The sequence below is a fragment of the Oryctolagus cuniculus genome, chromosome 21 (genome assembly GCF_051225735.1).
Source record: "Oryctolagus cuniculus isolate XC-2025 breed Fujian yellow rabbit chromosome 21, ASM5122573v1, whole genome shotgun sequence".
NCBI classification, from domain to species: Eukaryota; Metazoa; Chordata; class Mammalia; order Lagomorpha; family Leporidae; genus Oryctolagus; species Oryctolagus cuniculus.
This window is the reverse complement of record NC_142887.1, coordinates 26,881,872-26,909,054: the sequence shown is the minus strand read 5'-3', so window position 1 is coordinate 26,909,054 and position 27,183 is coordinate 26,881,872. Positions and strand designations below refer to the sequence as shown.

The 27,183-nt window shown below is 53.6% G+C and overlaps 1 protein-coding gene across 6 annotated transcripts in view; it reads left to right on the top strand.

The window, feature by feature from the left end:
* Positions 1–366: 366 nt before the first annotated feature.
* AP1B1 (adaptor related protein complex 1 subunit beta 1) overlaps positions 367–27,183 on the top strand; it is a 70,617-nt gene continuing 43,800 nt past the window's right edge. For 4 of the 6 annotated variants that reach the window (XM_051826499.3, XM_089323348.1, XM_051826498.3 and 1 more), the window contains exon 1: positions 9,814–9,995. The gene's annotated coding sequence lies outside the window, so the exon portion shown is untranslated. Of the gene's footprint in view, positions 436–9,813; positions 9,996–10,040; positions 10,061–27,183 lie in introns of those variants that run through there. The other 2 variants (XM_089323347.1, XM_089323346.1) reach the window with 2 other exon arrangements.

Here is a 27,183-nt window from a genome sequence, read left to right as displayed (position 1 = left end):
GGTGCTTCTCCTGGTCTCCCATGGGGTGCAGGGCCCAAGCACCTGGGCCATCCTCCACTGCACTCCCGGGCCACAGCAGAGAGCTGGCCTGGAAGAGGGGCAACCGGGACAGAATCTGGCGCCCCGACCGGGACTAGAACCTGGTGTGCCGGCGCCGCTAGGCGGAGGATTAGCCTAGTGAGCCGCGGCGCCGGCCAGGGGCGGTCTTTGATCACGTAACCGAGAAAGGGGCGAGAGAGGGCACAGGGGCGGGGGCAGGGAATCTGACGCAGTCTACCCATGGAGCTGGCTTTTCGGAGATGTTCCAGCCAGGCTTGCTTTGCAACGCTGTCCTCACAGGGGTCCCCACCATGTCCCCTAGCACGGCACTGGCGACAGCTGTGGCACCAGCAAGGAGAGCTGCAGGAGAGCAGCCTGGGTCAGAGCGGAGTGAAGGTGAGTGTGGCTCAGTGGGGAGCGCCCGCCCCCTTCTCTGTGTCGCGGGAGCTCCCGACCCCTGCTACAAAGCCCTGGTGAAGTGGGCATTTGATGCAGTGGTCAAGACACCGCGTGGGACACCTGCATCGCACGTTGGGATTTCTGATTCCACTCCCTGGCTCCCCGGCTTCCCAGCCAGCTTCCTGCTAAAAGGCACCACAGCAGGCTGCCGCCAATAACTCAAATACCTGGGTCCCTGCCACCCACGTGGGAGACCTGGATGGAGTTCCAGGCTCCTGGCTTCACCCTGGCCCAGCCCTGGCTGTTGTGGGCAACTAGGGAGTGAACTGGTGAATGGATGATCTCTCTCTGTCTCTGTGTGTGTCTCTCTTTCTGCTGTCCAAACAAAGTGAAAATAAAGACTTTTTTTTTTAAACAGATGCATGGATAAAAGTGCTGGAGAACTGTGTATCAAGGAGGCACTATCTGTAGGGAACTCAGTTTTGCCATTGGCTTCTAATTGCCATTGACAAGTAAAGAATTACTTGTCACAGGTAAATAAAGCTCTCCCCTGGGCAGCTCCAGCTTTTTTTTTTTTTTTTTTTTTGACAGGCAGAGTGGACAGTGAGAGAGAGAGACAGAGAGAAAGGTCTTCCTTTGCCGTTGGTTCACCCTCCAATGGCCGCTGCGGCCGGCGAGCTGCGGCCGGCGCACCGTGCTGATCCGATGGCAGGAGCCAGGTGCTTCTCCTGGTCTCCCATGGTGTGCAGGGCCCAAGTACTTGGGCCATCCTCCACTGCACTCCTGGGCCACAGCAGAGAGCTGGCCTGGAAGAGGGGCAACCAGGGCAGAATCCGGCGCCCCGACCAGGGCTAGAACCTGGTGTGCCGGCGCCGCAAGGCAGAGGATTAGCCTAGTGAGCCGCGGCGCCGGCCAGCTTGGGCTTATTATTTTGGCTTATTACCCTGAGCCCCTTGTGTCCACTAAGTTTTAGCATTGATTTCTAGGTTTCGAGATTATAATCAAAGAAGGCTGTGTGAGTGACTCCTCGCGTATTGGAGCCAATTGAGGTTTCCTTTGTGCCCTGGTTTATGGCCTGGGATGTCACAATCACTCCCGCGTAGTTAGGGCTTGCTGGGTGTCGCTCTAAGAACATTACTTACCCAGAAAACATCCAGCCTCCTTTGACAGCCATGTAAAGTAGGGTATGAATCCCATTTTCCAGATGGGGAAACTGAGGCTCAAAGAGGCTGAGTGATGTGCTTGCTGAGCTGACATTAATGCAGGCGGTAGCTCCCTTTTAAGGAGGGTGTGGGGGTGCAATGGCTTTTCTACCTTAACCTCTGTTAATAACTTTGCGAGGTGGCATAATCAGCCCATTTTCCAGATTGGAAGCTGAGGCCTCACAGTTGCTCCAGCCAAGTAGCACTTGAGAAAGCAGTCATTCCAGAAGCAGACTTTGGTAGTCGAGCCCGGGGCGGAATTCTGCCCCTGGGAAGACCAGGGACGCTGCCTGGGAACCTGTGTGGCAGCGAGGGCTGAGGGCACGGGAAGGGGTCCCCAGCACCCTCCAGTCCCCACGACCCTGGCCCGGCCTGGGTGCGGAGGATATGGGGCTCCCTGCTCACAACAGGCGGGAGGCTGCTGGGTCAGGTTGGCCAGATCTACAGAAAGGATCCGTGGCAGTGTTTAGAGACTGGCCGGATTAAAAAGCAACAGTAGCATTTGGGAGTGAACCAGTGGGTGGAAGAGCCCTCTCTCTCTCTGTGTCACCTACTTTTCAAATAAATAAATATTTAAAAAATACAGCAAGCAAATAGAACCCTGAGTAGGGGAAGGGTAATTACAAAGGAAGAAGCATCTAGAAATGTTGGGGGGCAGAACGGCACCCTACAGGCCTGTGCTCTGGTTACATGCAAAGGGACGGTGGTATTTAATGGCACTTGAGTGCCCTCTAGTGTCCACAGAAGGAAAGGCTTTAATTTGTCCCACATCTGCACAGTTGTGCCTTGGTATTGGGGGCCTGGTAAGGCACCCCAATCTGCAGATATTCAAGTTCCTTTATAATGTGACATAGTATTTGCACATTATCCATACACATCCTCCCATGCACTTTAAGGCATCTATAGACTAATACATAGTATGGGGTACATGCTACATAAATAATTATTGTATTGTTTGGGAATAATAAGAAAAAAGTCTATACATGGTCCATACAGATAGTATTATTTTTCTAACATTTTTGATCCACAGAATTGGAACCAGCACCAGGTCCTGGGCCATTCCAGGACACCACAGGTACCCCCAACCTTCCTCTGATCAGATAACCCCCACAAAGCAGGAGAGGGGGGAGCACGGGCCCCACCACGTCGGCCTTGGCCACGACTCCCAGCTCCATCCACTGGAGCCATGTGGAGGTGGGCAAGGTGGGTAATTCCCTCAGCTTCTCAGAACCTCAATGGGCATGTGTGTAAAGTGGGATTCCCCATGGCACCACCTCCTGAGAACTGTGAGGGTTGGGGAAGCAGTGGATGTCAAGGGCGTACGTTGGTGCTCAGCCTGTGGTGGGGACCCAGTTCTCAGGGAGGAGAAACCGAGGCCCAGAGAAGGTGCACGGCATCAGCCAGGGCAACAGGCCAGGGCAGGAAACCAGCAACGTTGGAGAAAGTTTTAAAAACCCTCATGAGCCCAACAGAACGGCGCAGCGGGTTAAGCCACCTCAGGCCTCCCATATCCAAGCAATGGTTCAAGTCCCTGCTGCTCCATCTCCGACCCGGCTCCCTGCTCAGGCATTTGAGAAAGCAGCGGAAGATGGGCCAGGCTCTTAGGTTCCTGCCACTCATGCGGGAGACCCAGAGGCAGTTCCTGGTTCCTGGCTTGAGCCCTTTGGGAAGTGAGTCTCCTGTGTATCCCTGCTCCCGCCAGTCACCCAGAGTTCCAACTGGCCTTTCTGTGACTTTCTCCAGCACTCAACCGTGAACCCCAAGGAGGGGCTGTGCCTCAGCTTCACTGCTGTAGCCCCGGGACGGCTGGCTCAGGTAGGGGTGACGAACATGCTCCAGGTGATTGAATGGGAGTAGTGAGGGCAGGGAGCAGCAGACCCCCTGGTGCACTCAGTAACAAGGAGCCCAAAGCCCCTCCCTCGCAGGGCTGGTGTCAGGTGCCCTGTGACTCCTGCACACCCCAGGTGCTCCACAAGCATTCCTGGGGGTTCTGCACTTCCAGATGAAATACTGCCCGCTCGCCCAGGGCCCTCGTGGGCTGCGTCTCCCCCGGGGCGCTTCAGTTCTCACTCTGGACTCCCAGAGCCCCCACTACCTCCTCTACCCGAGCACCGGGGGATCTTGTGCCTGCTGCTCTAGAACCCTCCCTGGACTGTTTGCCTAAGCCACCCGGCCACACAGCAGGGGCTGGCCAACGCGTTGGGAAGGGGTCAGGGGCCTGGCTGCCTCGCGGGGAGCTCCCTTGTTGAAGGCCCTCCCGCCTCTCCCTGGGGTCCATCCTGCCAGCCCAGCCCAAGCAACTCTGTTCTGGTTGGGCAGGACCTAGCGGGAATGCCGCTTTCCCAGGAAGCCCTTTCTGTGCAAGCGCGGACCTCTGTCTCCTTGGAAACCAGAAAGCTCTGACCGCTCCTACCAGCCTGCCACCTTCCCATCACTCTCCAGTTTAGCATCTGCAGATTGACGGGTTTACTTTGTTGGAGAATTCTCTTTCCATGTTACGTCACCAATGAAACTGCGTTAAAAAAAATCTTAGTCTTATTTTAATTGCATTTCTTTCTTAACTTTTCAAAAATGTATATAAAGGGAACAAATTTCATGCACTTCGTATATACAGTTTTAAGAGCATAATGAGGCCGGCGCCACGGCTCACTAGGCTAATCCTCCGCCTGCGGCGCCGGCACCCCGGGTTCTAGTCCCGGTCAGGGCGCCAGATTCAGTCCCGGTTGCCCCTCTTCCAGGCCAGCTCTCTGCTATGGCCTGGGAGTGCAGTGGAGGATGGCCCAAGTGCTTGGGCCCTTCACCCCATGGGAGACCAGGATAAGCACCTGGCTCCTGCCATCGGATCAGTGTGAAGCGCCGGCCACAGCAGGTAAAGCTGCATGTAGTGCTGGCTTCCCATATGGGTGCCGGTTCGAGTCCTGGCTGCTCCGCTTCTGATCCAGCTCTCTGCTATGGCCTGGGAAAGCAGTGGAAGATGGCCCAAGTCCTTGGGCCCCTGCACCCATGTGGGAGACCTGGAAGAAGCTCCTGGCTCCTGGTTCCGATCAGCGCAGCTCCGACCATTGCGGCCATCTGGAGAGTGAACCAGTGGATGGAAGACCTCTCTCTCTCTCTGCCTCTCTGTAACTTTGCCTTTCAAATAAATAGATAAATAAATAAATATTTTTTAAAAGAGCATAATGATATTTCCCACTCTGCATTTCTTTCTTCTTAAAAAATTTATGTAAGGGGACAGCGCTGTGGCTCAGCGGGTTAATGCCCTGGCTTGAAGCTCTGGCATCCCATATAGGTGCCAGTTCGAGACCCAGCCACTCCACTTTTTTTTTTTTTTTTTGACAGGCAGAGTGAACAGTGAGAGAGACAGAGAGAAAGGTCTTCCTTTGCCGTTGATTCACCCTCCAATGGCCGCCGCGGCTGGCACGCTGCAACCAGCGCACCGCACTAATCCGAAGGCAGGAGCCAGGGGCTTCTCCTGGTCTCCCATGGGGTGCAGGGCCCAAGCACTTGGGCCATCCTCCACTGCACTCCCAGGCCACAGCAGAGCTGGCCTGGAAGAGGGGCAACCGGGACAGAATCTGGTGCCCCGACAGGGACTAGAACCTGGTGTGCCAGCGCCACTAGGTGGAGGATTAGCCTAGTGAGGCGCAGCACCGGCCAGCTCCACTTCTGATCCAGCTCTGCTGTGGCCTGGGAAAGCAATGGAAGATGGCCCTAGTGCTTGGGCCCTGCACCCATGTGGGAGTCCCGGAAGAAACTCCTGGCTCCTGGCTTCGGATCGGCCCAGCTCTGGCCGTTGCGGCCAATTGGGGAGTGAACCATCAGATGGAAGACCTCTCTCTGTCTCTCTCTCTCTCTCTGTCTCTCCTCTCTCTGTGTAACTCTGACTTTTAAATAAATAAATAAATAAATCTTTTAAAAAATAAAAAATATATGTGAGGGGTCGGCGCCGCGGCTCCACCTAGCGGCACCGGGTTCTAGTCCCGGTCGGGGTGCCGGATTCTTTCCCGGTTGCCCCTCTTCCAGGCCAGCTCTCTGCTGTGGCCCGGGAAGGCAGTGGAGGATGGCCCAAGTGCTTGGGCCCTGCACCCCATGGGAGACCAGGAGAAGCCCCTGGCTCCTGCCTTCGGATCAGCGCGGTGCGCCGGCCGCAGCGCGCCAGCCGTGGCGGCCATTGGAGGGTGAACCAACGGCAAAGGAAGACCTTTCTCTCTGTCTCTCTCTCTCTCACTGTCCACTCTGCCTGTCTATATATGTGTGTGTGTGTGTGTGTGTGTGTGTGTGTGTGTGTGAGGGGCCAGTGTTGTGGTGCAGTGGATATGGCTGCCACCTGTGGCGCTGGCATCCCATATGGGCACTGGTTTGAATCCCAGCTGCTCCACTTCCAATCCAGCTCCCTGCTAACGGTTTGGGAAAAGCAGTGGAAGCTGCCCTGCACCCATGTGAGAGACCTGGAGGAAGCTCCTGGCTCCTGGCATCAGTCTGGCCCAGCCCTGGCCATTTTGGCCATTTGGGGAGTGAACCAGCAGATGAAAGGTCTCTGTTTCTCCTTCTCTCTGTAAGTCTGACTTAAAAAAAATTTATTTATTTATCTCAAAGTCAGACTTACACAGAGAGAGAAGGAGAAGCAGAGAGAAAGAGAGATCTTCCCTCTGCTGGTTCACTCCCCAATAGGCCAGAATGGCCGGAGCTGTGTCAATAGAAGCCAGGAGCCAGGAGCCTCTTCTGGGTCTCCTACATGGGTGCAGGGGCCCAAGGAGTTGGGCCATCTTCTGCCGCTTTCCTAGGCCATAGCAGAAAGCTGGACCAGAAGTGGAGCAGCCAGGACTTGAACTGGCGCCCATATGGGATGCCAGCACTGCAGACAGTAGCTATACCTGATATACCACAGCGCTGGCCCCAATAATATTTATTTGAAAGACAGAGTTACAGAGAGAGATAGAGACAGAGAGAGAGGTTTTCCATGCGCTGCTTGACTCCCCAGATGGCCACAACGGCCAGAGCTGTGCCGATCCGAAGCCAGGAGCCAGGAGCTTCTTTTGGGTCTCCCACGCAGGTGCAGGGGCCCAAGGACTTAAGCCATCTTCTACTGCTTTCCCAGGCCACAGCAGACAGCTAGATTGGAATAGGACCAGCCGGGACTAAAACCAGCACCCATATGGAATGCTGGCACTTCAGACCAGGGCTTTAACCCTCTGCCCCACAGCGCCGGCCCTTAAAAATTATTTTTAATTAAAATTTATTTGAGAGACAGACAACAGTAGTTCCATCCTCTGACTCACTCTCCACATGTCCGGAATAGCCAGCGCTGATCTGCGTTGACGCTTGTAGCCGGGAACTCAATCCAGGTCTCCCACATGAGCGGCAGGGACCTAATTCCTTGAACCATTGCTGGGTTCCGCACTTGCCGGAAGCTGGAATCAGGAGCTGGAGCCAGGGGTGGAACCCGGGCACTCTGATGGGGGGTGCAGCATCTTGACTGATATTTTCACCACGAGGCCAAACACCTGGCACTGAAGTTTTGCTTTTCTGGGAGGCCGATGGCATTTGCAATGCTTACCATCAGGTGTGCAGGGCACAGCAGCACATATACAATTATCATGGGCGTGTGGAGGAAGGACCACGTGAGGGCTCAGAGGCAGGCAGGCTCTATAAGCCTAGGAGAGGGGCCGCTGAGGCCATCAGCCCTGATCAGCCTTGATCCTGGTCCCCAGCCCCTAGAAATGGGAGAAAATAAACTTCCGTTGTTGAAGCCAAACAATTGTTATTTATTCCCTCCCTACTTCAAGAAAGTGATTTAGAAACAGCAAAGGTCTGTAGGTTAGAGATAATACTTTACCAATAGCAATAGTTTTTTTTTTTAATTTGACAGGTAGAGTTTTTTTTTATTATTATTATTTTTGACAGGCAGAGTTAGACAGTGAGAGAGAGAGAGAGACAGAGAGAAAGGTCTTCCTTTTTCCATTGGTTCACCCCCTAAATGGCCGCTAGGGTCGGATCCGAAGCCAGGTGCTTCCTCCTGGTCTCCCTTTGGGTGCAGGGCCCAAGCACTTGGGCCATCCTCCACTGCCTTCCCGGGCCACAGCAGAGAGCTGGACTGGAAGAGGAGCAACCGGGACTAGAACCTGGAGCCCATATGGCATGCCAGTACCGCAGGCAGAGGATTAACCAAGTGAGCCCCGGCACTGACCCTGACCAGTAGCGATAGTTTTGATATCCTACTACGGACAGGTAAAAGGTTGTCCTTGAGGGAAACTGAGTGTGGGGTACACGGGACTCTTTTTATATGGCTTCTGTAATCTCCTGTAAGTCTATAATTCTTTTTTTTTTAAAGAAAGATTTATTTATTTATTTGAAAGTCAGATTTACACACAGAGAGAAGGAGAGGCAGAGAGAGAGAGAGAGAGAGAGAGAGAGAGGTCTTCTATCCGCTGGTTCACTCCCCAGATGGCTGCAATGGCCAGAGCTGGCTGATCTGAAGCCAGGAGCCAGGAGCTTCTTCCGGGTCTCCCACGTGGGTGCAGGGGCCCAAGGACTTGGGTCATCTTCTACTGCTTTCCCAGGCCACAGCAGAGAGCTGGATCGGAAGTGGAACAGTTGGGACTCGAACCGGCACCCATACAGGATGCCAGCACCGCAGGTGGAGGCTTTACCTGCTACGCCACAGCACCAGCCCCTACAATTATTTCAAAACAAAAAATTTCAGAAACTGTTTAAGACCGTTGAAGCACAAATGTGTATTGAATATTGAATCAATTATATATGTATTAGATGGAACATACAGACTTGGCTTACAAGCTTATTTATTAAGTTTTTGTAATATTAAAAATATGGCCAGCGCTGCGGCTCACTAGACTAATCCTCCACCTTGCGGCGCCGGCACACCAGGTTCTAGTCCCGGTCGGGGCGCCGGATTCTGTCCCGGTTGCCCCTCTTCCAGTCCAGCTCTCTGCTGTGGCCCGGGAAGGCAGTGGAGGATGGCCCAAGTGCTTGGGCCCTGCACCCCATGGGAGACCAGGAGAAGCACCTGGCTCCTGGCATTGGATCAGTGCGATGCGCTGGCTGCAGCCCGCCGGCCGCGGCGGCCATTGGAGGGTGAACCAACGGCAAAAGGAAGACCTTTTTCTCTGTCTCTCTCTCTCACTGTCCATTCTGCCTGTCAAAAAAAAAAAAAAAATTAATACCAACCTGATGTACAACCTTAGGGGATCGCTTCAGAGAAGAGAGGTGCCATCCACACAAGGGCAGAAAACACCACGGAGAAAGAAATGTGCTCATTGTTTCAGGACTTTTTTTTAGCATAATCTTGGTGAGTGAGGGGCAGGCACCCGGGGCTGCGGGAAGACCACGTGATTGGCCTGCATCCACTGCTGGAGGGTCTGGGTTCAAGTCCTGCTCAGCTCCAGCCCCGGCTTCCTGCTGGCCGGCAGCCGTGATGGTGCCAAGAACCTGGTCCCTGCCACCCACCTGGGAGACCTGGATGGCGCTCCAGGCCCCCGGCCTCAGCCTGGAACAACCCTGGCTTTTGAGGGCATTGAGGGAGTGAACCAGCCAGTCTGTCCCTCTCTCTCTTGCTCTCTCTCACACTACCTTTCAAATAAATTTAAAAATTCAATTAAAAAAACTTTTTAAAGAAAATCAAACCATATCATCAAGCCTAAAAGAACCTTCCCCAAAATATTGGAAGTGATTATCTCAGGGAAGTGAGATTGAAGGTGAACTTTTATCTTCGCTTTGGTTACCAGTGGGTTTTCCCTGCTCTGCAATGCAATTTTTATTTTTTTTATTTGAAAGGCAGAGAGGCCTCCCATCTCCCTGGTTCTCTCCTGGGCTGCAGCCGGACCAGGCAGAAGCCAGGAGCCGGGCATCCAGGTGGGCGGCGGGGACCCGGTGCAGGACCACCCCCTGCGGCCTCCTGGGCGAGCGGCGTTTGAAAGCGGGATGAGCAGACAGTATCTAGCAGGAGCAGATGCACGGTGTGCCGCAGTCAGGAACGGGGTGGCCGCCGCCACTAGTACGCAGCTGCGTGGCTTTTCCAAGACCTCGGCGGAGACAGCGCCGCGGCCTCGCAGAAGTGCCTGCCCGCAGGCTCCGCCCCCTTCCCTGCACTCGCACCCGCCCCTCCCCGGGCCCCTCCCCTGCCCGCGTCGTACCCTTGATCCCGCCCCCCGGCCGTGCGTCCACCGGAAGTGCCCGCGCGCGGGCAGCTCACTTCCGCCCGGCAGGTGACAGCCGCGGGGCTCGGAGCAGCCGGCGGCACGGACGCACCGGCAGGGTGGGAGGAGGAGCAGGAGGCCGCGGACATTTTGCTGCCGAGCCGAACCGAGCCGTGGCTCCAGGAGCCGTTCGGACTTGCCGGTGAGGAAGCAGGGGGCGCCGCGAGGTAGCAGAAGGAGCGGCGTGGGGGCGTCGGGGGGTCTGAGGTGAGGGGTTTGTGGGGGTCAGAGGTCACGGGGAGGACGCGGCGCCGTGGGCGCGCGGCGGCGTCCCGGGGCCGGACGGGGCGGAAGGACTCGGGTTCATTCATTCGCGCCCGCTTGGCCGCCGGCCCGGACCGCGGGCGCCCCGTGTCCGTAGGCGCTCTCGGGGCGCCCGCCCGGAGACTCCCGGACCTTAGGCCCCGAGACTCCCGTCTCTGGCCGGGTGGGGGAAGCTCCTCTGCGGGCTCTGGTTTCCCTTTTCACCGTTACCCCCGTGGTCATCCCGAGGCCTCGTCGGCGTCCAGGGCCGAGGTTCAGAAAGGAAAAATTAAAGTTAGAAAAGAAAAAACCAGCCTTGTGCCGCCCGGGTGGACTTGGGCTTGGTCTGTCCGTTGGCGCTCCGGGGACGAGTGGACGGCATGGGGACGTCTGAAAACAATGCTAAGAGATACTGAGGACCCCCTGCTGAGTCTTGAGCTCCTACTGTGTGTGCGCAGCTGTGCCGAGCGCTTTACGTACAGTGCACATCGAGTCCTTTGCCAGGGCGCTGGTGTTTCGTCCCCCTTTTATCCAGGGAGGTCAGATCACGCATGGAAGGCCAGTTGGGCAGGAGGGGCAGAGCCAGGGTTCCTGCTTAGGCGTTCGGGGCCTCAAAGTACAGAGACCATGGAGAGAGGGGCGCCGTGATCGGGCGTGAGGGGCTGGTTCATATTTTTAGGGGCGTGGGTCAGGGTCAAGACGTGCCCTTATTGCCTGATCTTTCCTAAGGGGCATTTGGTTTGCTTTCTTCACCGTGAGGCAGCCGGGCAGGCTGTTGTAAGTGATCTTGCAGGGGCACGCGTTGAAGGTTTTCCTGACTGTTGGGAACTGTGAGACCCCGAACGGGTTATCCGTGAAGCCGATGGTTCGGAAAGAACTGCTTTCCTTTTGGAATAAAGAGGGCACCCAGATGACCATCAGGGGGTCTTGGGTGTGGAAGCGTGTACCCAGAGGGAAGTCTTCGCCCCTCTGAGAAGTGTGCAGAGCCCACGTGGTCCTGCCTGGGAGAGGAGACGCTTGGTGGCCGAGGGTCAGGCTCTGTGTCTGAGCTTTCTTCCAGATAGTGACCACTGCACTTCCGCCTCAGTTTCCCAGACAGCAGCGTGAGAAAGACCTGCTGCCTTCCTACCCGCTCCTGGGTGTCTTTTTTTTTTTTAAGATTTATTTTAGGAGCTGACACTGTGGCGTACCGGGTAAAGCCGCCTCCTGTACTACCGGCATTCCATGTGAGTGCTAGTTTGAGTTTTGGCCGCACCATTTCTGATCCAGCTCTCTGCTATGGCCTGAGAAAGAAGTGGAAGATGGCCCAAGTCCTTGGACCCTTGCAACCTGTGTGGGAGACCCGGAAGAAGCTCCTGGCTGTTGTGGCCATTTGGGGAGAGAACCAGCGGATGGAAGACTTCTCACTTGCACTCTTTCTCTGCCTCTGCCTTTCAAATAAATAATTTGAAAGGCACAGTTACAGAGAGAGGGAGAAAGAGAGATCTTCCATCTACTAGCTCACTCCCCAGATGGCCACAGTGGTCAGGGTTGGGCCAGGCCGAAGCTAGGAGCCAGAGTCCTCTTCCGGGTTTCCCACGTGGGTGCAGAGGCCCAAGGACTTGGGCCATCCTCCGATGCTTTCCTAGGCACAAGAGCCGGGAGCTGGATCAGAAGTGGAGCAGCAGGGACTCGAACCAGCACTCATATGGAATACCAGCTTGCGGGCTGCAGCTTCACCCGCTACGCCACAGTGCTGGCCCCTCTTAGGTGTCTTAACCGTTAATCTCCCTGTGCGGTGTCCACCTGCTTTTGAAGAAAGCTCTGATAGAGGGCTGGCGCCGTGGTTCACTTGGTTAATCCTCCACCTGTGGCGCCGGCATCCCATATGGCGCTGGGTTCTAGTCCCGGTTGCTCCTCTTTCAGTCCAGCTCTCTGCTGTGGCCTGGGACGGCAGTGGAGGACGGCCCAAGTGCTTGGGCCCTGCACCCGCATGGGAGACTGGGAGGAAGCTACTGGCTTCGGATCGGCATAGCTCCGGCCGTAGTGGCCATTTTGGGGGTGAACCAACGGAAGGAAGACCTTTCTCTCTGTCTAACTCTGTCAAAAAAAAAAAAAAAAGCTCTGATAGAAATGTTAGGGTAGTACTGGTATTCTCTTTAACTCTATGATCTGTTCTCCTAGTGCCACTGACTTCACAGAAACTTAATATTGTCACCTTATCCTCCTCCTTCCAAGGGAAGAATCGGGATAAAGTGACTTGTCACAGAAGGCGGGAACATGAGAGAGCACAGGTCATCTGTGCCCTGAGTTGAGCTCTCACCGCTCAGATGGCGTGAGGACCGGCTCCACTGGGTCTCAGGGTTGCCGAGTGTGAGAGTTGGGCAGGGGCTCCTCCCTGAGCGGCTTGAAGGTCTCCCTCAGGTCTGATGGAAAGTGCCGTCCAACCCAGTGGGTCCTGGCTTCCAGCTCCTGTGACCTGGGTGATTTACCTGGGCTGGGGCTCCTTTAACTCCGCTCTGAACTAATACTGCCCCTCTCCCTCCACCCCTGCCTTGTGTTCGGGTTCAATGAGGAAATTTGTGCAGAGCCTGTGGGTACCTTGGTCGCAGCCAGTTAACTCGCACTGGGGCCTGTGACTGCGGACGTCTGGGCGTTACTTCCCTCTGCAGACAGAGGCCTCTCTGTCTTCAGAACGTCTCCCACCCTTTTTGTTTCATTTCCTAAAAGTGTTTCAGAACTGCTTGGTCTGTTGGTCCTGCTGGCCCTGGCCTTGGACTTTGATCGTTCTCCAGCTGTCCTCTGAAACTAGCGCTTGTCTTAACTGCTGGCTTCCCAGAAAACCCCCAGCTCAGCAGGCCTTCAGGGAGCTGGGGTGTGTTTCTCAAAGTTGAGCTGTCATCTGTTCCTTGAAGAATTTGCTTTTTCCGGGCGGGCCTAAGATAGGTCAGTGATGTTATCACAGTCCAGAAATGATTTTCCTGTTCTTTATCTCTTCACATAGAGAGGAACAAATACCCCAGAAAGAAAAATGTCACCCAAGCAATTGGAATCCTTTATAGAAAAAATTCTCTGGCCGGCGCTGTGGTTCACTAGGCTAATCCTCTGCCTGCAGCGCCGGCACTCCAGGTTCTAGTCCCGGTTGCTCCTCTTCCAGTCCAGCTCTGCTGTGGCCCGAAAAGGCAGTGGAGGATGGTCCAAGTCCTTGGGCCCTGCACCTGCATGGGAGACCAGGAGGAAGCTCCTGGCTCCTGGCTTTGGATCAGTGCAGTACGCCGGCCATAGCAGCCATCTGGGGGTGAACCAATGGAAAAGGAAGACCTTTCTCTCTCTCTCTCACTCTCTCACTGTCTAACTCTGCCTGTCAAATAAAAAAAAAAATCTCACTTTGGAATCCATCATTGTTCTGAGACTAAAACTCGGGTTCCTCAGCACAGCATTCAAGGCGTTTTGGGCTCTGACCCTGCCTTCCCCGTCTCCCCCCACGCCTCCACCACTTCCCAAGCTCCGGTCCAGCTCAGCTTTGTGCCCCTTCTGTGAGCCCCAACTCTACACTTCGCTGTCTTCAGTTTGAGCTCTTCTTTTTTTTTTTTCCTTAAAGATTTATTTATTTATTTGAAAGAGTTACACAGAAAGAGAAGGAGAGGCAGAGAAAGAGGGAGGTCTTCTATCCAATGCTTCACTCCCCAGATGGCCACAGTAGCCGGAACTGTGCTGATCCGGAGCCAGGAGCTTCTTCTGGGTCTCCCATGCGGTTCAGGGGCCCAAGGACTTGGGCCATCTTCTACTGCTTTCCCAGGCCGTAGCAGAGAGCTGGATTGGAAGTGGAGCAGCCGGGACTTGAACCGGCACCCATATAGGATGCTGGCGCTTCAGGCCAGGGCGTTAACCCGCTGCGCCACATAGCGGCCCCAGTTTGAGCTCTTCGTGATGCCTGACCGCCACGTCCTGCTCCTCCTGCTCCACTTGCTTCGCTGGGTCACTCTTGATGCTTCCTGCTTGACCATCACCCTCAGTTTGCAGGCCTGAACCAGGTGCCTCTCCTGAAATCACTGTTCATGGTAAGCCGTGATTGTCTGCTGGACTGCCTCCTAAGTGAGCAGCTTCTAATCCTTGGCAGGGATTGAGGTTAACTGTGTCTCCAGCATCCAGTTTGATGTCTGGCTTCAGGGGAGTACTTGGTGACTGTTTGCTGAATGAGCAAATGAATGAATAACATATTAGGTGGTTAGGTTACTCTGAAACTGGCAGAATTGAGAACACTGTCCAGGTGATCTCCTGTCCACCCTCATGTCATCCCAGAGGGAGAGTGAGAAATCTGACCCGTGGTGAAATTAACTACTCTCCAGCTACTGCTGCTACCGCAACCAGCAAGTGTTTTTAGGGTGTCCAGGGATCTGGGGGTTTGAAGGAGCCAGGAGGTGGTAAACACTGTGTAGTAGTGGCCAGCGTTTATCAAGTGACCTCATGGGCTGGGCACTGCTTGTTCTTGAATTGTCTCCTGTTAATGGAGCTCGGGGTGGGAGGCTTGGCTGCAGCTCTAGACCACCACGTGTCACACTCTGTATGTTTTTAGCCCTGAGGTTGGCCTCTGACACCCCCCTCCCCCCAAGGAGGACTCCCTGAAATCAGGAGGCCTCTCCTAATTAAGGTAGGAGTGTGGCTGTTTGACACCAGAATGCTCAAGATTCATCATCAGCCAGGCAGCCTTAGTCACTGACCCCCTCCACTGCTGTCACCCCGCCTCCTCCCGGGGACTGTGAGCTGGAAGATGCGGAAGATGGTAGATTTGGAAACCAGATCTCAAAAGGTTTAAAACCCAAACATTCAGTGTTCATTGCGTCACTTCAACAGCTGAGCTGTGTAGAGGAGTAGACTTGAGTGGCAGATACACCCTAAGTGCCCTGGGGGTCTTGAGCATTTTGAGAGTGGAATGACAGCCTTCTGCTTTCGCCAGTGGCGTGGTCTGCTTCGTGTTCTTCATCCTCTGGTCTTGAAGGTTGAGTGACTGGGTGTCAAGACCCTGGACAGAGACTTCAGAAGTCCAGCATTCATTCATTTATTTATTTTTTTTATTTTTTTTTTATTTTTGACAGGCAGAGTGGACAGTGAGAGAGAGAGACAGAGAGAGAAAGGTCTTCCTTTGCCGTTGGTTCACCCTCCAATGGCCGCCGCTGCAGCCGGCGCACCGCGCTGATCCGATGGCAGGAGCCAGGATCCAGGTGCTTTTCCTGGTCTCCCATGGGGTGCAGGGCCCAAGCACCTGGGCCATCCTCCACTGCACTCCCTGGCCATAGCAGAGAGCTGGCCTGGAAGAGGGGCAACCGGGACAGAATCCAGCGCCCCGACCGGGACTAGAACCCGGTGTGCCGGCGCCGCAAGGTGGAGGATTAGCCTATTGAGCCACGGCGCCGGCCCATTTAGTCATTCATTCATTCCTCATTGAGCCCTTGCTTGTGCCTGGCACTGGGCTATGCTGATTGGTAAACAGGCCAGGGCACTGGGCTGCTTACTGCATTCTGCTGGGGGAGAGAGATAAAGCAGAAATAGATATGTGAAACCTATGCAATGATTAGGAAACTGATAAGCCTGAGGAAAACAAAAAGGCATGGCAGCCAGCACCTGTCGGAATTAAGTCAGCTCTCGAGATGCAGCTCCCACCTCACTTAGAGCAGACCCAGAGCCCCCACCTGTCCTTAAGGCCCCTTCTCTGATCTCAGCCAATTGCCCCCCCACCCCCCCAGTTGCTTATTCAGTCACATTTACTCCCTGCTGGTCCTCAGATGCCCGGCACACTCCCACCTCTCCACTGGCTCTGCCATGTGCCTGGCAGGCTTTTTCCCGAACCATGCCACCTGTTACCTTCTCCGGGAGGCCTCCCTTGGCCACAGTGATTAAGTTTCAGTATCCCTCCCACCCCCCCAACGCTCCCTGACATCCTTCCTCACGCTTTTTCTCCCTAGTGGTTATTACGCTATATGTAAGATACAGTGTGTTTTAGTTATCTAACTCGCTTATGGTCTCTGTCCCTGTTAGGATGTAAGCTCCGTGAAGAGAAGTTTGTTTCACTCCCTGCTGTATCTCGGCACAGAGAAGGGCTTATGTACATGGAAGGTGACCAGTAAATGGATGAAAAGTGAGGGGACCGGTGTTGTGGCGTACCAGCATCCCATATGGGTGCTGGTTCAAGTCCAGGCTGCTCCACTTCCAATCAAGCTCCCTGCTGATGCACCTGGGAAAGCAGCAGAGGATTACCCAAGTAACTGGGCCCCTGCACCCACGTGGGAGACCTGAAAAAGCTTCTGGCTTCTGGCTTTGGATTGGCCCAGCTCTGACCAATTTGGGGAGTGAACCGGCAGATGGAAGATCTCTGTCTTTCTTTCTGTCTCTGTCTCTGCCTTTCAAATTAGAAAAAAAGAAAGAAAGAAATGAAAAATGAATAAGAATAGTGCAGGGCAGAGACAGAAATACCTACTTTTAAAAAAATACTGTTTTAAGCCGGCGCCGTGGCTCAATAGGCTAATCCTCCACCTTGCGGCGCCGGCACACCGGGTTCTAGCCCCGGTTGGGGCGCCGGATTCTGTCCCGGTTGCCCCTCTTCCAGGCCAGCTCTCTGCTATGGCCAGGGAGTGCAGTGGAGGATGGCCCAGGTGCTTGGGCCCTGCACCCCATGGGAGACCAGGAAAAAGCACCTGGCTCCTGGCTCCTGCCAGGATCAGCGCGGTGCGCCGGCTGCAGCGGCGGCCATTGGAGGGTGAACCAGCGGCAAAGGAAGACCTTTCTCTCTCTGTCTCTCTCTCTCACTATCCACTCTGCCTGTCAAAAAAAAAAAAAAAAAAAAAAAAAAAAAAAAAATACTGTTTTTTTTTTCTTAAGATTTATTTATTTACTTGAGAGGCAGAGTTAAAGACAGAGAGAGGGAGGGAGGACGGGAGAGAGAGAGGGAGAGGGAGGTCTTCATCTGCTGGTTCACTCTGCAAATGGCTACAACAGCTGGAGCTGAGCCGATTTAAAGCCAGGAACTAGGATGTTCTTCCGGGTCTCCCATGTGGGTCTGGGGGCCCAAACACTTTGGCCATCTTCTATTGCTTTCCCAGGCCATCAGCAGAGAGCTGGATCAGAAGTGGAGCAGCCAGGACTCAAACTGGCATCCATATGGATGCCGGTGCCAGCGCCAGCCCCAGAAATACCTACTTAAGAGAGTATATGCAAGGAAGGTATCTTTTTCTTTTTTTTAAAGATTTATTTATTGGGGCTGTTGCTGTGGCTCAGTAGGTTAATACTCTGCCTACGGCACCAGCATCCCTTATGAGCACTGGTTCTAGTCCTGGCTGCTCCTCTTCCGATCCAGCTCTCTGCTATGGCCTGGGAAAGCAGTAGAAGATGGCCCAAGTCCTTGGGCTCCTGTACCTGTGTGGGAGACCCGGAAGAAGCTCTTGGCTCCTGGCTTCGGATCGGTGCTGCTCTGGGTTGCAGCCACATGGGAGAGCCGGAAGAAACTCCCAGCTCCTGGCTTTGGATCAGCACAGCTCCTGCCATTGCGGCCATGTGGGGAGTGAACCAACGGAAGGAAGATCTTTCTCTTTGTCTCTCCCTATTACTGTCTGTAACTCTACCTCTCAAATAATTAAATCTTTTTTTAAAAAAGATTTTATTTATTTATTTGAAAGTCAGAGTTACACAGAGAAAGCCTGGTACTTAGCTGAACGCAGAAGGAAGGCCTGCAGGTGCTGGGCAGAGAAAAGGGCCTGGCCGCGCTCACACCGCAGCCTGCTCACACCACAGCCTGCGTCAGCACCCTACGCCTCCTGCCGAGCTCTGGCGCTTTGTGAGCTGAAGCCTGCGGCAGCCTGTGACACGCACCTGGCCTCGCAGCAGGGAGTGGCCTGGACATTTCTCCTGCTGGATATGTCGCCTCCTGGCTTCTGCCTTTTCCCTTCCTGCTGTGTCTTATATTTTCATTTCTTAGCTAAGGGATCTGGCATTTTCTTTCTTTTTTTCTTTTTAAAGATTTATCTTATTTATTTGAAAGAGAGAGAGGCAGAGGCTGAGGCAGAGAGAGAGAGAGAGAAGTCTTCCATCTACTGATTCACTCCCTAAAGGGCCACAATGGCTGGAGCTGGGCTGATCTGAAGCCAGGAGCCTCTTCTGGATCTCCCACATGGGTGTGGGGTTCCAAGGACTTGGGCCATCTTACGCTGCTTTCCTAGGCATATTAGCAGGGAGCTGGATTAGAATTGGAGCAGCTGGGACTCGAACCGGCGCCTGTGTGGGATGCCAGTGCTGCAGGCAGGGGCTTTAACCTGCTGCACCATAGCAGGGTTCTGGCATTTTCAATTTCAGTGTAGTCAAAATAATTTGACAACCAGAGCAGAACCCAGAGAGTGAAACATTGGAAAGTTTCTATGTAGCTGAGGTTCGTTGCCAAAACTTGAAATTTTCCCGAGACAAGTTGAGCACAAGTCCTTAAAATGTATTGAGCACATACTAGTGGCCTGATACCAGGCAAACAGGAGGTAGGAATATGATAGTGGACAAATGAGCAAAATCCTTGCCCTAATGGAATTTACATTACGGAGAGAAAAAATAGTATAATACATTGTGTAGTTATGTAGATGACAGGTACTTTGAATAAGAAAGGAGGAAGGAGAGTTTGGAGGTGGAAGGCGTTGCTTGCAGGAGCTACATGATTTAGATAGAGTGGTCAGAGAAGGCACAGTGGGTTAAGCCACTGCTTGTAATGCCATCATCCCTTACCAGGGCTGCTTCTGATCCTGGTTCCTGCTGATGCTCATGGGAGGGCAGCAGATGATGGCCTGAGCACTTGGGCCCCAGCCACCCATCCGGGAGACCTGGATGATGGAGTTCCTGCCCCAGGCTTGGCTGTTGTGGCCGTCCGGGGAGGGAGCCAGCAGATAGAAAATGTCTTTCTTGGTCTCTCTCCCCCTCTCTCTTCTCTGTTGCTCTGCCTTTCAAATAAGTAAGTGAATAAATCTTTTAAAAAGTGAACAGAGAAGGCCTCATGAGAAGGTGACATTTGAGCCAAGACTTAAAGGAGGTGAGGAACTGAGCCACAAGGCTGTCTGGAGAAAGTCTTCCAACAAAAGGAATGGTACATGCAAAGGCCCTGAGGTGGAGACATGCCTGTGGTGTTCAGGAATCAGCAAAAAGGCCTGCATGACTGGAGCTGGGGTGGGGTGGGTAGAAGAGTTCAAAATCTAATAGGGATTGAGGGTGTGTGTGAGGAGCATAGCAGTTAAGATGCCCGCATCCCACATCCGAGTGCCGGTTCAAGTCTTGGCTACTCTGCTTCCAATCCAGCTCCCTGCTAATGTACCCGGGCAGGCAACAGAAGATGGCCCAAGTGATTGGGCCCTTGCCATCCACATGGGAGACCCTGAGTGAGTTCCTGTCTCCTGGCTTCAATCTGGCCCACACCTGGTTGTTGTGGCCATTTGGGAAGTGAACCAGTGGATAGAAGATTGTGTGTGTGTGTGTCTCCCTTTGTCTTTTCCTGTCTGTTTCTCTGCCTTTCAAATTATTTAAAAAAAAAAAAAAAAGATAGGGAGAGTGCCTGTGTGTACCTCTAGGGGCCTTGGAAGCCGTGAGGCCGGGGCAGCAGTTTTGGCTTTTACTCTGAGTGGGCCAGGGACCCGTTAGGGGTTGTGGACCGGAGGGCTGCCACGGTCTGCCTTCAGTTCTAGAACGAGCGTTCTGGCCGTCGCCGAGAGGGGTTCTTGGGAGCCGCATGCGTGGAAGGAAGCAGCTTGGGTAGCAGCCTCAGTGGGAGGAGATGGTGGCCCAGGGCCAGGCGATAGTGACAGCTGGCGAGAAACAGTTTCCTAGATTCTGGGTTCTGAAGGTAGACAGATAGGATTTGCTGACGGGTTACATGCGGGGTCTGCCGCTGAGGTTTTTAGCCTGAGAACCTGTTAGAGGTGGTGTTGGCAGTAAGCAGACGATGAGCACTGCGGGGTGGGCGGCTGGGAGAGGGAAGGAAGCAGGGGGTCGGGTTCTCCGTTCAGACACACCAGTGGGGACGTCAGGAGGCTGGGATGTGGGAGCTGGAGTTGAGGGGAGAGGGTGGGCTGGGATAGGGCATTGTGCATTGTCAGCATCTGGACAACTCTTGAAGCTCTGACACTGGTGTGGTCACTAAAGAGGCCACGTCGCGTAGCTGGAGCAAAGGAGAGGGACGAGGCCTGAGCCTGGGGCGCTCCAGAGAGGAGCAGGACTGAGCAGAGCAAACTGAGACGGCGTGGACAGTGGGGCACAGGGAAACGGAGTGTGGCTTCTTGGAGTCCGAGGGAAGACAGTGTTCCGGGGAGTGACCAGCAGTGTCAAGTGCTTGTCCTTTGAGGAGACTGGCAGGGCCTGGCGCACCCTGGCCTGCAAGGCCATCTGAATCTCAGCCTCCTTCCCTGACCTCGTCTGCTCCTCTCCCTTCCAGATCCTTGCCCCAGGTCAAGCAGGGTGTCCCCCAGACTTCACAACACACATGCTTGTTTTGGCTTTGGCTATGGCATGCCTGTCTCTGCATCTCTAACTCCTCACCAGGAAAAACAAAATACTTATGTACTTGAGAGGCAGGGAGACAAAGAGATTGTTCCAGTTTGCTGGTTCATTCTCCAAATGCCTGCAGTGACTTGGATTTGGCTGGACTGACGTTGGGAGCCAGGAAGCCATTCCAGGTCTCCTGCGTGAGAGACAAGGGCCCAACCACTTGAGCCATCACTGCCGTCTCCCGGGGTCTCCGTTAGCAGGAACCTGAAATAGGAGCTGAGACCAGCACTTTGAACCCAGGCGCCCCGATGACTGCTAGGCCAGATGCCTACCCCTCACTCCTCATTTTTAAATGGATAGGGGGCCGGTGCTGTGGCATAGCAGGTAAAGCCACCACTGCAGTGCCGGCATCCCATATGGGCGCCGGTTCAAGTCCCAGCTGTTCCACTTCTGATCCAGCTCTCTGCTATGGCCTGGGATAGCAGTAGAAGATGGCCCAAGTCCTTGGGCCCCTGCACATGCGTGGGAGACCGGAGGAAGCTCCTGGTTCCTGGCTCCTGATTGGCGCAGCCCCAGATGTTGTGGCCAGTTAGGGAGTGAACCAGCAGAAGGACCACTCTCTCTCTCTGCCCCTCCTTCTCTCTCTGTGTAGCTCTCACTTTCAAATAGATAAATAAATCTTAAATAGTAATGATAATAAATGGATAACAGAAGTAAGTGATTGAATGACCAAGCACAGAACCTGCTCCCCAGCCGGTGCTGGCAGTGCCTTAGTTGTTCTGCGAGCCCTCCTTTGTTTCACTGGTGTCTTAGGGTCTTCTCCATGCCACCCCTGCCCCTCCCTCTCCAAATCTGTTGTGTCTTTTCACGTCCAGCCAAGCCTCTTTTCATCTAAGAGAGCTTCCCTGGATGTTCCCCTGGCTCAGGGCCCTCCTCCTCCGAGCTTTGGGTGCAGTTACCTGGAGGGCGTCACCACCCTGCTGTTCCCCTGCAGCCTTTACGTGGCCTGAGTCTGTAAGCAAGGGGGAGGACCATCCCTCCTCTCCTGGGTGCACAGTCCCAGGCGTGGAGTGGACAGTGCTGCACGTGGCTGTGTGTGCCGAAAGGACGGCGATGAGACCTGACAGATCTCCACAGTGTTCCCACTGTCTGGGCGGGAAACAGATTGCAGGGAGCCTTGTTCTGTAGTCTTCATTCAGCCCTTTCCCCTCATCTTGGTCAATAGTGTTCAGAAGAAGTCCTTATTAATTTTCTTTCCAGTCCAGAGGAGCTCTCCTTCGGCACTAGATCTTTCCACACCTGCTGTCCGTAGATCAGTTAAGAACTGGCGTCTGATCTAGAATGCGTTTTTAGAGACTTTGTGCTGATACAAGAACATTTGCCTACCTTTGGTTCCTTTCATTTTGCGACTTCTAATTGCTAGGGGCCCTGGGAGGCTGGTTTTTATTAATCAGTTTTCACCCACATCCTGGGAGGCCCATAACTTGCCAGGCTCATCCAGGCGAGCGTTCTCTGCACACGCTACTAAACTCGATGTTCCTGTTGTCCAAGCTGCATGGGCCGGCCCGACAATAACCTGTAATTCAACATCTGAGGGACTGCGGAGCTGTGTGGCAACCCATTTGACGCGCCCTTTAGCCTAGGGCGTACGTGTGTGCCAGGGCTTCATTTAGTGAGGAGCCCCTCGCTGGACACAGAGGAACATGTGGCCTCATTGCGGGGCAGTGGTGGAGAGTGCTGGCACTACTGCTTTCTGGCTGTGCGACTCAAACAAATGCCTTGACCTCTCTGGGCTGCACTTCCCTCATGTGATTGTGAAGACCAAATTAAGGGTGCTTTTTTTTTTTTTTTAAAGATAGATATATTTATTTGAAAGTCAGAGTTACATGGAGAGAGAAAGAGAGGCAGAGAGAGAGAGAGAGAGAGAGAGGTCTTCCAGCTGCTGGTTCACTCCCCAGTTGGCCACAATGGCTGGAGCTATGTCTATCCGAAGCCAGGAGCTTCTTCCTGGTCTCCCATGTGGGTATGGGGCCCAAGGACTTGGGCCATCTGCTTTCCCAGGCCACAGCAGGGAGCTGGATTGGAAGTGGAGCAGCTGGGACTCAAACTGGCGCCCATGTGGGATGCTGGCACTGCAGGCAGTGGGTTAACCTACTATGCCACAGCGCCGGCCCCTTGTTCTGAATTTTATGCTGAAATTGCCGAGCTCAGTGACCACATCATCTCAGGGAAAGTCCGAGCGGAGGTCTGATTTCCTTGCTGCTGACTCACCGTCCTCCCCTGGCCTCACCTGTATTCCTGTTTAGAAGGGGAACCGAGGCCTCTCGCTGTTTGTAAGGAGACTGTCAGATGAGGAGTGCCGAGTAGAGTCCTCTTCTCTTCTAAATTCTAAGCTTTGTGGGGGCAGGCGCGCCATCCAGGGCATTGCCAACAGGGGAGTCCTTGGAAAATGGGTCAGCCTCTGTCTGCCCTTGAGACAGAACTGGAAGAACAACACACAAAGAACGATCAAAGTTCTCCTGTCCCAAGTGACGGGAATTGGTGACACTGGCTTAGCCCCTTTTTTTCTCTTTCCCTAACCTGGTCTTGACTGTCCCTCAGGTAGCATGTGCCTTGGAGTGGTGCTTTCTCAGGGAAGGATTTCACAGTTGAAGCCACCAACACGGACCTTCAGACAGTTCTCTCACCAACATTTATTTTTATTTACTAGAAAGGCACAGTGGCATACAGAGAGAGAGGGAGAGAGAGAGATACTTGCCATCTGCTGGGTCACTCCCCAAATGGCTGTAACAGTCAGCAGTCAGGTCTGGACCAGGCCAAAGCCAGGAGCCAGGAACTCCATCCTGGTCCCACATGAGTGACAAGGCCCAAGTATTTGAGCCATCTCCACTCCCTTAGCAGGGAGCTGGGTCAGAAGCCAAGTAACCAGGACTCCCACTCCAATATGGGATGCCAGCATCACAGTTGGCAGCTTAACTCCTTGTGCCACAACACTGGCCTCTGTCCAGATACCCTTGAATTCCAGGAGGGGTCATGGCACATTGGATCGCACCCTGTCAGATGTCTCTCCCTTTTCCCCTTCCTGAAGCTGCTCCTCCAGTTGGTCTGAGCACCAGTCATCTCCCTCAGGAGTTTGCCGAGGGCTGGAGGTGTACAGTATGCTGTGCTAATGCTGCCAGCTACACACTTCCCATCTAATGGCAGAGCTGGGCTGCTTGGACAAGAAACTCCACTGAGCTACCAGGTCCTTGCCCTGGCCATTTGGGGAGTTAGGATACTTTTCCTGCCTCGCTTGTTACTGTTTGCCTTCTTACTAAGGTTAGCTGGCCCTGGCTGCCTTCATTCTCTTTGTCCTCTTGGTGGGAAGATGGGTCTCTCCTGGAGAAGAGGATGTGAAATGTGGGGGTTTTATCTGGCCTTTAGTAGATTGTAGACCATGGGTTGTCTGAAGGGCCTTTGGTGGAGGCAGAGAAACAGACACAGTCGAGTGAGCTGGACTCCAGGTCCTTTCCTTTTTTTTTTTTTTTTTTTTTAAGATTTGTTGATTTATTTTGAAAGAATCACCAAAGAGAGGGAGGAAAGGGGGTGGGGAGTAGAACCAGGAGCTTCATCCAGGTCTCCCATGTTGGTGCAGGGGTCCAAACACTTTGGCCATCTTCCACTGCTTTTCCTGGGCCATTTGAAGGGAGCTGGATGGGAAGTGGAACAGTCAGGACATGAACCAGCACCCCTATGGAATGCCAACATTGCATACAGCAACTTTACCTGTTACACCACAATGCCGGCCCTGGACTGTAGATCCTATACCTTAACCTTAGCCAGAACAGCTCCACTTTTTTCTGTTTTTACCAATTTAAGAATGGGGGTGGGGGCTGGCACTGTGGCAAGGAAGGTTAAGCCTCTGCTTGCAGTGCCAGCATCCCATATGGGTGCTGGTTCGAGTCCCAGCTGCTCCATTTCCCATCCAGCTCTCTGCTGATGTACCTGGGAAAGCAGTGGAAAATGGCCCACGTCCTTGGCCCCTGCACCCACATGGGAGACACGGAAGAAGCTCCTGGCTCCTGGCTTTGAATCAGCCCAGCCCCTGCCATTGAGGCCATTTGGGGAGTGGACCAGTAGATGAATGATCTTTCTCTCTCTCTCTCTCTCTCTCTCTCTCTCTCTCCTTTTCTTTCTATATTTCTGCCTTTTAAACAAACAAAAAAAATTATTTAAAAAAAAAATGGGAATGGGCTTGAAAGTAATTGATTGAATTCTCTTTGTTTGACAGTTGGAGAAATAAGACCCAGAGATAGGGTGATTGACCTATGGTCACACAGCTGTTGACAACAAAGCCAAGTTTCCTGGCAGCCATCTTGGCACTGGATCAGCCTTGTCATGTTTGTTGAACATTAAAACTTAAGTCTTATATTCCCGGTCTGCCCAGTCCTCACTGTCTGGCATTTGTGACAGTGCTCTCGTGTCTTGATCTGTTACGTGCCCTTGGTTTTGTAGCTACTCTGGGAACCTGATGTCCCTTTTTTTTCTTTTTTTAAGTATTTTATTTGAGAGAGAGAATTATAGACAGAGAGAGGGGGAGACAGAAAGAAAAGTCTTCCATCCAGTAGTTCAGTCTCCAGATGGCCACAACAGCCGGAGCTGAGCCAATCAGGAGCTTCTTCTGGGTCTCCCACATGGGTGCAGGGGCCCAAGGACTTGGGCCATCTTCTATTGCTTTCCCAGGCCATAGCAGAGAGCTGGGTCAGAAGAGAAGCAGCCAGGACTCGAACCAGTGCCCATATGGGATTCTGGCACAGCAGGTGGAGGCTTAGCCTACTACGCCACAGCCCCCCTGTTCACTTTACTAGCCAACATCTGTTATCTAACAAGATGTGCCACACACAGTGCCAGTTACTGGGCTGGCTTCATTAGGAAAGGTCCCAAATGAGAGTTATGAGGACAGCTGTGGAAAACCTGGGACTATGCCGGCGCCGCGGCTCACTAGGCTAATCTTCCGCCTGCGGCGCCGGCACACCGGGTGCTAGTCCCTGTCGGGGCGCCGGATTCTGTCCCGGTTGCCCCTCTTCCAGGCCAGCTCTCTGCTGTGGCCCGGGAGTGCAGTGGAGGATGGCCCAGGTGCTTGGGCCCTGCACCCCATGGGAGACCAGGAGAAGCACCTGGCTCCTGCCATCGGATCAGCGCGGTGCGCCGGCTGCAACACGCCGGCCGTAGCGGCCACTTGTGGGGTAAACCAATGGAAAAAGGAAGACCTTTCTCTCTGTCTCTCTCTCTCTCACTGTCTAACTCTGCCTGTCAAAAAAAAATTTTTAAAAATCTGGGACTTGACTGAGTCTGATGCTGCTGGGATGTCTGTCCCTTGGGTCGGGAGGAGGCACCTCCTGGGCAGCCATGTCTGAGTCAGACTGAAGAGTGTTGGGGTACATCCTTCTTTCTAAACTGGTTTACGTTTGAATACATGCACAGGGGACAAAATTTCCAAGCTATAAAGAGGTAAATAATGAAAAGTCAATCTCTCACCCTATTCCGTAATCACCTAGCTGTATTTTTTAAAGAAATTTAAAAAAATTTTCTTTCATTCACTTCAAAGGCCGGGGTGGGATGGAGGGAATCAGGAGAACTCTTCCCTCCACGGGTTTATTCCACAAATGCCCTGCAACAGCCAGGGCAGGACCAGGTGCTGCAGCTCGGGGCTGGGTGGCAGGGGCCCAGGCACTTTGGCTGTCATCTGCTGCCTCCCATAATGTGTTAGTAGGAAGCTGTATTGGAAGTCAGGGGCCAGGACTCCAGTAGGGAAAGCACACGTTCCAGGCCATGTGCCACAGCGCTGGGCCCACCTGGCTTTTTCCCCAGAGGAAACCACTGCTGCCTTTTCGTATTATTTTTTCAGGGTCAACTGGTGCACTTGCAAATACTCAGATGTTCATGCTTTTGTTAATGTATCTGTAACAGAAATCGTACCACACTACATATTCTGTTGCATCTTGCTTTTTTCATTTAATACCTTGGAAAGTTTTGCTGAAAGCATATATAGAATTGCTTCATTCTTTTTCATGGTTGCTTGCTGTTCCATCTGTCTGTATACCATGCTGTCTTTTTTATAAATCAGTCCTGTTGATGGACATTCAAGGCAATCACAGTATTTTACCATTAGGAAGGATGCTGTATAAATAACCTTGTCTCTACACAACTTTGTACATACAAAGTCCTGGGAGCAGAGTTGCTGGGCCAAAGGGTAAATACATTTGCGACTTTAAATGCTTGGTTGCCAGACGGCACCGCGGCTCAATAGGCTAATCCTCTGCCTTGTGGCGCCGGCACACCGGGTTCTAGTCCCGGTCAGGGCGCTGGATTCTGTCCCAGTTGCCCCTCTTCCAGGCCAGCTCTCTGCTGTGGCCAGGGAGTGCAGTGGAGGATGGCCCAGGTACTTGGGCCCTGCACCCCATGGGAGACCAGGAGAAGCACCTGGCTCCTGCCATCGGATCAGCGCAGTGCGCTGGCTGCAGCGCGCCGGCCGCGGCGGCCATTGGAGGGTGAACCAACAGCAAAGGAAGACCTTTCTCTCTGTCTGTCTCTCTCACTGTCCACTCTGCCTGTCAAAAAAAAAA